The 14,553-nt window shown below is 47.8% G+C and overlaps 1 pseudogene; it reads left to right on the top strand.

The window, feature by feature from the left end:
- Positions 1–11,972: 11,972 nt before the first annotated feature.
- Positions 11,973–12,372, top strand: LOC145341464 (histone H3-like; annotated as a pseudogene).
- The last annotated feature ends 2,181 nt before the right edge of the window (positions 12,373–14,553 follow it).

Consider the following 14,553-nt stretch of genomic DNA (forward strand, 5'->3'; position numbering starts at 1 on the left):
TGCAAGCATTCCCGTTTAATGTGACGAATAAGGACAGTAATTCAACTATTTCTTTACTCAATACCTTTGATATTAACTCAAACATAAACAATTGCAACTCATTAACTCTTTACTGAATTTTAACTGTAACTGAGCATCAACTCTCAATTGAACATTAACTTTTAACTGTGTATTAACTTGAACTGAATATTAACTTTAATTATTTAACTGAAAATAGACACTACCGGGTTTAGGAAAAATCTTGGCCAAGAAATATCTTCAATGATGAATCTATTTTCTTCTCTGAGGGCAATTCCGTCTGGGTACATGTCTTGCAGTGATTAGTTTTGATTGGGTTTTTGCTGGCAAACAAAGACTACGCATGTCTTTGATCCACAAATCCTCCACTTGCATCCAGAAGATTCTCTGCTATCCAGCTGTGTAACAGAAAATAGTCACATAGCTCAAACAGTCAATAAAATTACTTGCAAAACACACCATTATGCTGAGTTTGCTTGACATGTTCCAAACATCTGGTGTTGTGGGTTTGGACCTGGGATGGGTTTGTTGCCGGTGCAGTCTCGATGGGCCAAATGGCCTCCTTCTGTACTGTAGAGTTTCTATGATTTCTATGATTTTAGCGCAAGACCAACAAGAATCAGTGCTGGTTTCCACTTGCAGAGACCAGGTACGATGGCCATGCCAGGGGACTCAGAGGTCATTGAAGCCCTGGGTATTCAGGGGCATCGCTGAGTAGTGCCCAATAGGCAGTGCCCATTTGTCACCCTGACAGTTCCCACCAGACACTGGCAATGCTAGTTGGGCATCACCAGAATGCCAGGGTGAATGCCAAAGGGATGGGGCCTGAGTTGGGGGGGGGGTGCCTGAGTGGAGTCTATGATGGCGGAGGAGGGGGGGTTTGAGAGGAGGCCCTGATGGGGGGGTCTGACTGGGACTTATGATAGGGGGATTTGAATGGGTGTTATGACAGGGGGGTTTGAGTGGGAGTTATGATGGGGGGGATCTGAGTGGGGGTTATGATGGGGGCGTCTGAGTGGGAGCTATGATGGAGGGTGGCTGAGTGGGGGTTATGGTGGGGGGTCTGAGTGGGAGGTATGACTGGGGGGGGTCTGAGTGGGAGTTATGACTGGGGGGGTCTGAGTGGGAGTTATGACTGGGGGTCTGAGTGGGAATTATGACTGGGGGGGTCTGAGTGGGGGTTATGATGGGGGTCTGAGTGGGGGTTATGACTGGGGGGGTCTGAGTGGGAATTATGACTGGGGGGGTCTGAGTGGGAGTTATGACTGGGGGGGTCTGAGTGGGAGTTATGACTGGGGGGGTCTGAGTGGGAGTTATGACAGGGGGGGGTCTGAGTGGGAGTTATGACTGGGGGTCTGAGTGGGAATTATGACTGGGGGGGTCTGAGTGGGGGTTATGATGGGGGTCTGAGTGGGGGTTATGACTGGGGGGGGTCTGAGTGGGAATTATGACTGGGGGGGTCTGAGTGGGAGTTATGACTGGGGGGTCTGAGTGGGGGTTATGACAGGGGTTCTGAGTGGGGGTTATGACGGGGGGTCTGAGTGGGGATTATGATGGGAGGGCCTGAGTGGGGGTTATGATGGGGGGTCTGAGTGGGGGTTATGATGGGAGGGCCTGAGTGGGGGTTATGATGGGGGGTCTGAGTGGGGGTTATGACGGGGGTGTGTCTGAGTGGGGGCTATAATGGGGGGGCTTTGAGTGGGGGTTATGACAGGGGACCTGAGTGGGAGTTATGATATGGATATCTGAGTGGGGGTTATGACAGGGGTTCTGAGTGGGGGTTATGACGGGGGGTCTGAGTGGGGATTATGATGGGAGGGCCTGAGTGGGGGTTATGATGGGAGGTCTGAGTGGGGGTTATGACAGGGGTGTGTCTGAGTGGGGGCTATAATGGGGGGGTCTGAGTGGGGGTTATGATGGGGGGGGCTTTGAGTGGGGGTTATGACAGGGGGGTCTGAGTGGGGGTTATGACAGGGGACCTGAGTGGGAGTTATGACATGGATATCTGAGTGGGGGTTATGACAGTGGGTTCTGTGGGGGTTATGATGGGGGCGTCTGAGTGGGAGGTATGACTGGGGGGGTCTGAGTGGGGGTTATGACAGGGGGTCTGAGTGGGGGTTATGACAGGGGGGTCTGAGTGGGAGTTATAATGGGGGGGCTTTGAGTGGGGGTTATGACAGGGGACCTGAGAGGGAGTTATGACATGGATATCTGAGTGGGGGTTATGATGGGAGGTCTGAGTGGGGGTTATGACATGGATATCTGAGTGGGGGCTATAATGGGGGGGTCTGAGTGGGGTTATGATGGGGGTGTGTCTGAGTGGGGGCTATAATGGGGGGGTCTGAGTGGGAGTTATGACATGGATATCTGAGTGGGGGTTATGACAGCGGGTTCTGTGGGGGTTATGATGGGGGGGTCTGAGTGGGGTTGTGACAGGGGGTCTGAGTGGGGATTCTGACAGGGGGACTGAGTGGGGGTTATGGGGGGATTTAAGTGGAGATTATGACAGGGGAGATCTGAGTGGGGGTTATGGGGGGGGATTTAAGTGGAGGTTATGACAGGGGAGATCTGAGTGGGGGTTATGATGGGGAAAATGGAAATGGAAATGATTGGAAATGATTGAGCTGTGTTACATGCCTTCGATACACAGTCCACGTTTCACAGGCATACAGGAGGGTAGTGAGTACCACAGCGCTGTAGACCTTCAGTTTTGTTGCTGGGCTGATTCCTCGACATTCCCATACAGTGGAGCACAGTCTACCAAAAGCAGAACTTACCTTTGCTATTCTGGGTGTAACTTCTGCACCAATAGTCACTGCTTGGGAGAGGGTGCTGCCAAGATAAGTGAACTGGTCCACTGCCTGTAGTTTCTGCCCTTTGATTGTGATTATGGGTTCTGTGTAAGGTGCATGAGGAGTAGGCTGGTGCGTGACTTCGGTCATTTTAATGTTGATGATGAGTCCAAAGTTGTCACAGACTGTGGAAAATTTGTCCATACTGACTTGCATCTCTGGCTCTGAGCCAGTATACAGGGCACAGTCATTGGCAAAGAGGAAATGTCCACATTTCCACATGACTTGTCTTCGCAGAATATTACACATCAGATGGCAGGAAAAGTACCAGACTTTTGTGGAGCATGATGTTTCGCACTGATTCTGGATGGGCAAACGTAGTGGTAAAGGGGGAAGTGTCGATAAAGTTGGGCATGCAGCCCATTATGTCAATTTAAATGTATGCCGTTTAGGGCGCTGTCCCAATCGTGGCCATTTTCGGGCCTTGGTAAAGGGGGAACCAGTGTGGAGGTGGATGCGGATTGTGCTACTCGCCTCATGCCTGACCTTACCAAATTTTCGCACCTGAAAACGGGCGCAGTGCGATGGTAAAATTGGACCCATTATGTTGAACATCCCAGAAGTAAGAATTCTATCCACTTGTTAAGGTATTGCCTTCTTAGGTATGTAGAAAGAATGTTTAGTTATGTAGTACTCTTGAAGTGAAATGAAAGGATTCTATGGGCAATAGTGCACCATTTTTTGTCTAAATATTGAGTGGATGTGAAATTGAGAGTTTCAGATCCGTGTTTTGGTTTTTTTTTTAGACACCCCTATATGCACTCTCGCAGCAAAATTTTCAGTGAGTCAGATTCTCACTGCAGAACCCTGTGGGCAGGGTTCAATGTACGCAAAACCTTGCAGCTCCGATCGGAGCCTCCAACTGTGCATGCACACAAAAAAAATGCTGTTCCCCTGCCACATCCCTCACAGGCTAGATAATGCCTTCTCCTGGCCCCAACAGACATTGAACAACCCCCCCCCCCCACCAACATTACTGACCCCTTTATCCTCCCACCCGCACCACCAATTGTGGCCCTCCTACCAATCGCAGACAGAGTGGCAGTGCACCCCCCCCCTCCCCCATTGATTACAGGTAGAATGGCAACACCACCCCCCCCAACCCACTCTGGATCCTCCCATACAAGTCCTCCATTTACCCCTGAATCCAACGGCTACATGACACCTCCCTCTCTCTCTCTCCCCTGCCGCCAATCATCATAGAGGCACAGATCTCCCCAGCAGCAGACCTGCAAGTGCTCACTTGCCTTCCCCTCAGTGCTAACAAGCAAACTGCATGTAGCTTGCTGGAATGCTGTGCCAAACTGCCTGCGGCTGATCTGCCCTAATGAGGGGAAGCTCCATTAAAACCCAAGGATGGACAGGTGGGGAAAAAATGGCAAAGAAGTCAGCACCCACATTCACAGAGGGTGACCTCAGCAGGTTGCCGGAAGCTGCAGAGGCAAGGCAAGTTTTCCTCTCTGCAGGATGCAGACCCAGGGGAGTTGACAGCAAAGAGGCCTGGGAGGCAGTTGCCCCTTCGGTTAGTGACAGGGCACTGGCCCCCCCCCAAGACAGCAAAGCAGTGTCGCAAAAAGGTCAATGATCTCACCTGGGCAGCAAGGGTAAGTGTTTAATCCCATCTTCCCCCCAATCACCCCCAGATGCCCCCACCTCCATCACCCTGCATGTTTCCAACCTCTGACCCCCCAAGCACCTCCTTCCACCTCTCCCACCACCGCCCCCACCCCAATCAAGAGTATCACTGCGCTTGCCCTCTGAGGGCCACCCTTTGATATGCCATCATTTCTTTCGGGCTCCTTCTGTCCCCACAGGAGAAGAATGCCCATAACACTTGCAAGAGTGCAAAAACAAGGGGTGGTGGACCTGTCCTCCTGGTCTTCACCCCCTTTGTGGAGAGGGCCCTGGAGCTGTCCAGAAAGGACTATCAGTGACAGCATGGTCAGGCTGGAGTCGAGAAGTGAGCACCTGTCAATCCTCCATTCAATTTGAATCAATTATTAAGGGGCATAGATTTAAGGGGCAAGGTTTAAAGGACCTCCCACATGCCAAGAACATGCTTTTTAGGCTGATTGGTGTCAATAAATTGTCCCTGAATTGGATCTCCCTTAATCTGGTGCACATATAATCCCCTAAATTTGCACCCCTTTATTGTGGAGTCCACTAGAGGTAGACCAAAATGTTGTCGATCGACGAAAGACTTGCATAAGGCACTCACTGAGTGTTAAAAGGGGCGGCGTGGGCATGTAGGGCCGAAGGGCCTGTTTCCTGTGCTGTGCTGTTCTTTGTTTGAAATGTACGGGGCATGTTTATTTACACAGAGTGTGATGGGTGCCTGGAACTCACAGCCATGTGAGGTCATGGAAGCAGATACGATAGTGTTTTTTCCCAGGGTCCATGGGATGAAGAGGTTGTCATGGATATGTCCCAGACACCTGGAAGCAGGCCAGGGCTTCCAGAGGATGCCCGCCACACACATCACAGGCCATGGGGTGAAGTACCTGCTAGTCCCCTGCACCTCCAATATACATTCTGGGGAGACACTGTGATGTAGTGGTAGGCCACGTAAGGTTAGGAAGTTGTAATTGCACTGAGATGGCTGCACTAGTTTGAATGAATTTTAAACACCTTAATGTTTTCTGTTCACACATTTTCATGTTAGCATTTATTATTAGACACTTGTATTGTAAACAATAAATGTTTTTTCACCACCCACCTGTGACTAATTTGTCTCAGATTTGCCTGAACAGGAATGCTGTTACCCTGACGGTCACCAGAGGGATCCTTCATGTTGATGTCACTTGGAGAGGCCCCTCAACACTGTGTCACTGAGAAAATGAAGCCACTTGTTCCCCAGAACCCATGAACAGCTCCCAACCCTCTCCCATCCCACTCACCCCGGGGCCCGGTTAGGGGGGTTTACAGATCCCTTACCCACTACATAGATGTGGGCCCAGGTACCAGCATGCATGCAGAGTTCAGGTTGGAGTCAAACTAAGTTGCACCAAGACATCATCATAATGGTGCTTATCGAGACATCATCACCCTCCTGCCTGCGAAAGAAATTTACTAATATATTTAGGCTCAGCACTCTAGTGTTACAATGTTGCAGGAGATAGTAGGACTTTGGGGAAGGGGGAATGGAACCCACATGCAGAAACACAGGCCTCTAGTGAGCAAAGTGCCTGGTGATCAGGACCTTGCTCGCTGCCCTTGGATGCCTGATCCTTGCTGCCAGCCTGGGTGGTGTTGCTCGGCACTGTCCTCCTCCTCCTCCTCTTCCCCCTCCTATTCCTCTGACTCCTGCTGGGTGGCCTCTTCCCCAGCGTCTCCCGGCTGGTCAGCCTCCACGCTCCTCCTCCAAAAGACCTCCTCGCTGATGTGCCAGGTTGTGAAGGGCACAGCACACCACTACAACGTGGGAAGAAATCAGGGGGCTAGATTGGAGGGCCTTGCCAGAGCGGTCCAGGCATCTGAACTATGTTTTTGGGAGCCCTATGCACTTCTCCACTATTGAGCGGATGGCCTCATTATACGGGGTCTCTTCATCAATCTCAGGCCTCCACGCCAACATCATCAGCCAAGTCTGAAACGGGTACCCCAACTCATCCATGAACCATACCTGCACTCTGGGCTCCTCCACAAAGACCTGTGGTATGTCTGAGCTCCTCAGTATTAAACTGTCATGCGTGCTGCCAGGATGTCTGGTGCAGATGTGCATGATGCTCATATTGTGGTCAGAAACCAATTGCACATTAAACAAATGGAACCTATTTCTATTGATGAATCGTCGTGGATTCTGAAGCGGGGCCTTGAGGGCAATGTGGGTGCAGCCTATAGCCCCCTGCACATTAGACATCCCTGCAATGACTGCAAATCCTGCAGCCTGGGCTTCCTGATGGGCCTGGTCCAGGTCAATATTTGATACACTGGCCAGCCCGTCCTACAGGACATCTGTGACCTCCTTCACACAGGTGTGGGAGCTGACTGGAAAATGCCGCATTCATCTCCAATGGCTCCTTCCAGTAAAAGTTTAAAGCGCCCTTCAATTGATAGCCACCGAGAATGGGTGTACCCCCCCGCCCCGAGGTGCCAGGTCCTGCAACAGGTGGCACAGGAGTTGCACTGTTTCCTTTTGGGGCCTGAGCCATCAGTGGCACACGGTGTCCGGTATTTGTTCAAATGACACTTATGTGCGGAAATGCCAGAGTCTCTGCTCCCTCCTTCTCCTGCGCTGCCCCTCAGGGTGAATGGAGGCCATCTCTTTCTATGCCTGCAAGTGCTAAGGCCTGGGCCTCCTGTGCCCACAATTCCTCCTCCAACTTCTCTTCCTCAGCTCTAGCAGCAACCAAGAGAACAGCAAGATCAATCGGTTGCATCGCAAAAGCCACCTTGTCACTCTGCAGGTGGGGGGGGAGGTGCGGGGGGATTTGGAGAAGGGGACACTGTGTCACTGAGAAAATGAAGCCACTTGTTCCCCAGAACCCATGAACAGCTCCCAACCCGCTCCCATCCCACTCACCCCGGGGCCCGGTAGGGGGGTTTACAGATCCCTTACCCACTACATAGATGTGGGCCCAGGTACCAGCATGCATGCAGAGTTCAGGTTGGAGTCAATCTAAATTGCTGCTTGCCCCTAGCCCAGCAACACACACTGCCCATCCTGCCCATCAACCCTCCCCCGCCCAACAGGCCGCAAGCAACACAGCCCCTTCATCTCTCCCCCCCACAGGCCTCCCAGCAATACAGTCCCCAATCTCCCACCACCGCCCCCGCCCTCCACCACCACCAGGTTGGCCAGTAACACAGTCCCTTCCACCACCCCAGGCCCCCAGCAACACAGCTCCCATCCCTTCCCCCACAGGTCTCCCATCCACAGAGCCCCTTTATCCCTCCACCCCCCGTACCCCACAGGCCACCCAGCAACACAGCCGCATCCACCCCACAGGCCCACCAGCAACACAGCCCCCAATCTCCCCCATCACAGGTCCCCCAGCAACACTCTGCCCCCCCCAAACTCCCCCCAATATCACACACCCAGAACTCATGCAGTAGTAAGCACAGACACTGCTACTTGAAAAGTTTTGAGGCTGTAGCACTGCCAGTTCAAAGGGCCTCCACGATGTCCCCCACCTGGAAGAATGCTGCATGCACTAGGACCCAGAAGCATCCCCAAGACCTGAGGTTAATGCTGAGACCAGGCTCCTTGCTGCAAATCAGGCATCGAACATTGTAATCAGCAAAAGACCCCCAAGCCCCACATACTCGTACAGGCCTCCGGACCAAAAAAGTAAGTTGGCCGCCACAAAATGACCTCCTGTGAGCAGCATGGAGCCGTCCGATGGTAGACACTTACCTCCTCACAAACCCGGACTGATGAAGCGCCAGAATCGGACTTTTATCCAGCATGTCTGTTCCAGACTGAGTCAAGATTGGACAAATCTGGTGGCAAAGGCAAGCGTGCTGGTAAATTGGGGCGTGCAGTTCGCTAACTGGATTGAGATACATGCAAAAATATTTAAACTGATGTCGCATCTGTTTTGGGCGGGTTCCTGATTGTGTCAATTTTTTGGCCTTGGAAAAGTGGGAACTGGCACAAAAATGGGTGCAGATCACACTAATTACCTCACATTCGACTCTACCAATTTTTTGCGCCCAAAAACAGGTGCAATGTGATGGTAAAATACCTCCCCATTTGTTGGATGAAAGCACATTAATTTATTGAAACTGATCAGGTCTAGTCTCCCATGAAAATGCATAAACAGCAAACGTGTTCATAAAATTTGTTTTCTGCACATGTACTCAAATGCAAAGTGAATATACATTTTATATACAAGCACAGTAGATAAGTACACACAAATATATATATTTAACTCTTCTCAAATTACATTAGGAGAACAAGATGATGTTCAGTCAAAATAATGTGCACTCCTTTCAGATTCAGTTGGTATGTTCAAGTGTGTAGATAGTTTATATACAAGATTTAATCTCATTGACATTATCCAAATTCACGTCTCTTTATACCAAAAGGCTGTTATATCATCAGCAGTATCATACATAAAATATTTCCAGATGCTAAACTGACCAAAACTGACTGAATCTATAAAGTATTAATTCATTCATGGACGTAGGCAAGGCTCAGAAGGGGAGATTTTTAATTCCCTGCTTCTGACAAGTGCAAAAAATCAACTGGAAAAAGTATTTTAAAATCAACACTTTTGTATCTTGAAAAGCCAATGAATTGTTTCAGAATGTGATTTTCTTATTGCAGTGCAATAGCAACTCAAATCTGATTGGAAAATAACTACATTTGTAAGTTCTAGGTTTTATTTGAACTTAAATTTTAGTTGGTGTTCATTGGAGACTTTAAACATTTAGGAAACAAGAGACGGTTTGGTGAAGTAACACTTTAATAAATTGGAGATACCTATCAGAAACAGGCCAGGACTTGACTAATGTACTATAGCTGTTTCATTCCGGTTCCACCTTGGGCACAGGTTGATACTAAATTTATATCTCTCCTTGTAACCTCTGCTTTTCTCTGGGCAGCAGGTACTACAAACAAACTTCAGTTCCAAACTGGTTGTGCGACTTACTTAGTCAAAGCATCTGCTTAATCACGTCAACCTACAAACCACATCATGATCAATGATGTTATTAAATTCTTATTAGACTAAATGAGGCAAGGCTAATTAGCTTAAGGGGTATGTGATCAATGTGTGATTGGTCTAGGCGGGCAAGATGGATTTCTAATTGGTTTCTTGAGGGTGGTGGTCATCTATTGGTATCATTTCCCATAATCCCCTGACTGACGATCTAAGGTATGAATTACTTATGGGACCATTCCTCTCATTAATGTTTGTTTCTGTTACTTCTGGCTAAGATGAAGGAATATTTTGATAGTTTCCTTGCCCATTTGTCCAGGATGAGGGAAAAATGCTGTCATGCTTCTATAATTGATATCGTGAGCTCATTGTCTCAAAACCTCACTTAAGTTGTATTGAGTCAGACCCCTTTCAGTGACACTGTTTTGGACAGGTTTTTTTAAAAGTAGCCATTACTTCTCTCTGGTTACTTGGAATGAGTTATTTTACTTCAAAGGTATAGATTGATAAAATTGTTTATAACCTTAGATCTAATAAATACATTTACAAAATAGTTTTTATGTTGTTTATACTTGAAATAAAACAGCATGCAATGTCTGGGAACATGGATTCCAATTGATCTACAGGACTTCATTAAAACAGGCGCTTATCAATGTATTCTTGTTAAGACAACTGTTTTGCTGTCATGGCTGGAATTTTATCACTCCGCCTGTCACGGGAATTGTAGCAGGCGAGGAGCGGACCATGGGAAAGTCTGTTGGCCTCGGGTGGGATTTTACGGTTTCGGGATGAGCGAGGCCGCAAATTCCGACCCAGAATGTGGCTGGCATAAGTAAATTAAATTTAATCTTGTAAAAGGTAAAAGATACAGCAAATACTATACAAAATACATATCAATGTTTGAAAGTGATTGGTTCACTAAATATAAACAGACATTAATATCTGTTATTTGAATGTGTTAAAATAACCACAGTTACAAAAGCTAATTACAGAACATAGATTGTAAACCTACAAAATCAAAAATGGTTATGTATAGGGCTCAATTTTACCATTTCCATTCTAAGTGCTGAATATTGGTGCAATTCAGATTCAACTTGGAAATCTGCTCTCAGGCACCCCCATACACACTCAGCCTGAAAAAAAAATTGTGGATCTGAATTGCACTGTGGGTGGGGCTTATCGCACCCAAAATGCCTGGAGCTCTGAATTGCACATGCATAGTTAGAAAAAAAAATTGAAAACGTGTCCCTGTCACATTGCAAAAAGCGGATAAAGCAACCCGGAAGGAAAAAGCAGGAGCAATGGCCCCCACAGACATCACCCCATAACATAACTGTTCCCCCTTGCTACCCAGACTGATAGTGACCCTCTGCCCCCTTCCGCCCCCACTGATTGCCTGCAGAGTGGCAGTGGTTCCCCCAAGACCCCCCACCAGAGAATGATCGGACATTCCTTCTCACTCCCCCCTACCAACCAGACAGCAATCTGGCCTCCCTCTGCACCCCACCTGACCACCAAACAACAATCTGCCACCCCCCATCTGCCAGAGAACAATCTGTCCTCCCTCCCCCCAACATCCAGAGAATGATCTGGCCCGCCTGAGCCCCCCTCCTTCCCTCCCTCCTTCCCACCCCCCCAAACGACCCTCCTGCCCCCACCTCCCCACCCCCCCCCCCCCACCCCACCCCGCACCCCCCACCACCACCACCACTGATCTGAGTCAGAGAGCCATTGGAAGCTCTGAACTTACCTCTTCAGAAGCTGGAGCATCCGAAACAGACCTTTGCTGAGCATGTCTGCTTCACACTGAATCTGGACGCGTGAAAGTGATGGTAAAGGGAGAAATGCTGGTGAAGTTGGACGGGCACTCCAATAATTCAATTTAAATGCATGAATTTGGGTGTGAATCAGATCGCGGTCATTTTTGGGCCTTGGTAAAGTGGGCATCAGTGCAGACAAAGGCGCGGGTCACGTTAACAGCCTCATGCCCGACTTTACCAAGTTTTCACACCCAAAAATGGGCACGACGCAATGGTAAAATTGGGCCCATGATGTGACATACAGTGACTTCCCCTCAAATATCACAGGTTAAACTGCACTAATTTAATGCACAAGGCTGTATGTTTTAGTACTTGCTTCTTTCTACAATCAGGGGCTTTGAATTTAGAGAATGGAGCTGATCATTTCAGTTGCAAGTGAGGTAGATAGTTCTACACCAGTAATTGTTCAGCCTTGAGATTTTGCATCAGCAGCCTCAAGACCTGTAAGCTTTCCCTTCCTTGTCAGATTTGAGTGTGATGCTGTGATGATCTTGGGTCTCAGAATTCAGCATGAAACCATATTGGGAGCTGATGTACTTTGTTTATGTGTAAACTAACCTAAAACTAATTGTGATGACTTCAGCCAGGTTAATGAAGTTGGGTGGCTAGAGTGTGAACTACCTGATAAGTCCATGACACAGAACGCCGACAGAATCGTGGCAAGAGAGTGAAGGGAAATGGCCAGGACCAAATAAATAGCCCGCAAGTCCACCCCCCTGCAAGCAGCTGGCTACCAAAGTGGCTCGCAAGAACGCCCTGGCAACCAGTGGCATGAAGAAGCCTCACCGCTACCGCCCTGGCACTGTAGCCCTGCAGGAGATCCGCCGCTACCAGAAGTCCACTGTGCTGTTGATTCGCAAACTGCCTTTCCAGCGCCTGGTGTGGGAGATCGCCCAGGATTTCAAGACTGACTTACACTTCCAGAGCTCGGCCATCATGGTCCTGCAGGAGGCCAGTGAGGCTTACCTGGTTGGGCTCGTCAAGGACACCGACCAGTTCACCATTCACGCCAAGCGGGTCACCACCATGCCGAAGGACATTCACCTGACCCGGCGCATCCATGAGGAGCGCGCCTGAATCTGATGTTAGCTGCACAGAAATAAGTCCTAATTGATAGTTAAATCAGAGAGCCTCATGCAGCCTCCTAGCCTGCATTTAGCAGGGAGCAATTGGAAAGTTGACTGTGTACAGATGTCTGATGTAAATATAGTAACTTGGTGACAGGACTTCTGCCTCTGTGGAGTTATTACACTAATCATTAAGTATCAATTTTCCTACATTCCCCTAATATTAATTGGGATATAATTAGAATGAAAGACATGTAGAGCACAAAATTTAAATTTTTATAAAGTCTTTTTGATAAAAGTGACAATTGTTTAAAACACAGGCAGCTTGGAACTATTACAGTCTAATTGTTCCTTTCTTAATTTCAGGTTCTGAATTTTAAATTCTGGATCTTATACAGCCATTTTGTCTGTGCAAAATCCACCAAAACAATATTACTTCCTTCATTCCCTACCTCAGAGAGGTCAGCTGCAATATTTGAGAGGAAGCTTTGCAAGACTACGTGACCTTGCCAGCAATTCTCTCAGAAACGACTCCTGTTCCATTGGTAGTTCCCTTGTATCTAGAATCCCAAGGCTAGAATCAATTTTCCTCTAAAATGATCTAATTCTGTCTGCTTACTTCCTGTAATCAGGTAGTGAGTAATGCTGTGTCATTTTTAACAGCTATAGCAGTGATCTTTGCAAAGTGTATGCTCCTGTGAAATCGAACTATAGAAGAATCTGAATTCCTAATTTAACCATTGGACGATGAGCAAGTTTAAATAGTTTTGTAAAAAGATAAAAGATGCAGCAAATATGCAAAGCCTGTACAAATTACATATCAATGCTTGAAAGTGATTGGTTTGCTAAATATGTTATACATTTTAATACCTGTTAGTTGAATGCGTTAAAATAACCACAGAGCTACCAAAGCTAATTACAGAACATAGTTGTAAACCTACAAAGTCAAAAATGGTTATATATAGTGTGACATACAGTGACTTCCCCTCAAACATCACAAGTTAATTTGCACCAAATTAGCGCACAAGGCTGTATGTTTTAATACTTGTTTTTCTTTCCACATTCAGGGGCTTTGAATTTAGAGAATGGAGTTGGTAATTTCAATTGTGAGTGAGATAGATATTCCACACCAGTAATTGTTCAGCCTTGAGATCTTGCATCAGCAGCATCAAGGGTTCATGGGGCAGCATGATGGCACACTGGTTAGCACTGCTGCCTCACAGTGCCAGGGACCTGGGTTTGATTCCTGGCTTGGGTCACTTCTGGATGGAGTTGGCATATTCTCCCCGTGTCTGCATGGGTTTCTTCTGGGTGCTCTGGTTTCCTCCCACTGTCCAAAGATGTGTAGGTTAGGTTGATTGGCCATGCTAAATTATCCCTTAGTGTTAGTGGACCATCTAGGGTAAATGCATGGGGTTATGGGCATAGAGCCTGGGTGGGATTGTGGTCGATGGAGACTCAATGGGCTGAATGATCTCCATCTGCACTGAAGGGGTTCTATGATTTCCATGATCTCAGGACATCCCAAAGTACTTCATAACCAATTATTTGAAGTGTAATCATGGAAACGTTGCAACCATATGCAAAAAGTGATGTCCCACAAATAGCTGTGACCAAATAATCTGTTTCGATGCTGTTGCTGCATTTGGCCAGACACCAAGTTCACTCCTTTACTTTGCTGGAATTGGCGTGATATCTTTCACATGCACTAGATTACTATTTCATAGAATCTCTACAGATCAGAAGCAGGCCATTTGGCCCATGGAGTCTGCATCAATTCTCTGACAGAGCATCGTATCCTGGTCTATTCCCTGCCCTATACCGTAACACCATGTAATGGAACAATTGGGACAATTTAACATTGCTAACCCATCTAACCTGCACATCTTTGGGCTGCGGGAAGAAACCGAAGCACCCAAAGGAAACTCACACAGACACAGGGAAAACATGCAAGGACATGGACAGTCACCCAATCCCAGAATTGAACCCGGTCTCTGATGGGGGGTGGGGCGGCAGTGCTAACCACTATGCAATCATCTTATTTCAACATCTTTTTTGATCAATTGCAGTGGGATTCTCTGGTCTCATTGATGGCAGGACCCATTGTGAGTGAGAATGGAAAATTTGATTTTTCAGCCAAAACTCGACTTTCAGCGGCACTTGAAAATCCCAGCTGCAAACGAGCATGGAA

This window comes from Carcharhinus amblyrhynchos, chromosome 3, assembly GCF_965287045.1.
Source record: "Carcharhinus amblyrhynchos chromosome 3, sCarAmb.v2.hapA, whole genome shotgun sequence".
In the NCBI taxonomy this organism is placed as follows: Eukaryota; Metazoa; Chordata; class Chondrichthyes; order Carcharhiniformes; family Carcharhinidae; genus Carcharhinus; species Carcharhinus amblyrhynchos.